The following is a 967-nucleotide window of genomic DNA, read 5'->3' on the forward strand; positions in this document are numbered from 1 at the left end:
TGACTGGGGTGGCTGGGGTCTTTGACAATTTTCAGGGCCTTCCTCTGACACTGCCTCTTATAGAGGTCCTGGATGGCAGGCAGCTTAGCCCCAGTAATGTACTGGGCCGTACGCACTACCCTCTGTAATGCCTTGCGGTTAGAGGCCGAGCAATTGCCGTACCAGGCAGTGATGCAACCGGTCAGGATGCTCTCGATGTTGCAGCTGTAGAACCTTTTGAGGATCTCAGGACCCATGCCAAATCTTTTTAGTTTCCTGAGGGGGAATAGGCTTTGTCGTGCCCTCTTCACGACTGTCTTGGTGTTTGGACCATTCTAATTTGTTGTTGATGTGGACACCAAGCTACCGCCGACAACATGACGGTCAACGGTCTTCAGTGGCAACAAATCTGCCCAATTAGCTGATTCGAATTCCATACACCCACTCCTGTCGACACACCCACTCGCCCATACTCCAGTCGCCATATTGGGCTGCAGCTACCCATACTTTCAGCAGAGGGCAAACGAGTAAGTGCAATGTCAATGACGGCCAACAGAATTTTTTCTTTAAAATATATTTGTAAACACAGTTTAATTTATTAAATTGCAACCTGAGCACCTTACGTTGACTGTTCAATTTATCCAGAATATGGCGGAAATGACATCTGTTGTCCTGTGATATGTGTCTGGCTAAGTTAGTTCAAGGTTGGGTGCTCGGAATTCCAGGGTTGTGTTTCATTCCTGCTGAGGTCGCCAATACAAACAATGTATGTAGGCCTACTCACTGTTATAAGTTGCTTTAGAAAAACTTGTCTGCTCAGTGGCATATATTATATATATACTATTTATTGAACTCCGCGACCTCACTATTCACTTTACATTTGGAAATACAGTCATACTTGCCATAGCACATGGTAGTGTGTCTGACAGCAAAATGGTGAAATAGTATTACTGTTAAACAGGAAATATTACGTACAGTTGCACCAAAC

This window comes from Salmo salar, chromosome 22 (assembly GCF_965601325.2).
Source record: "Salmo salar chromosome 22, fSalSal1, whole genome shotgun sequence".
Lineage (NCBI taxonomy): Eukaryota > Metazoa > Chordata > Actinopteri > Salmoniformes > Salmonidae > Salmo > Salmo salar.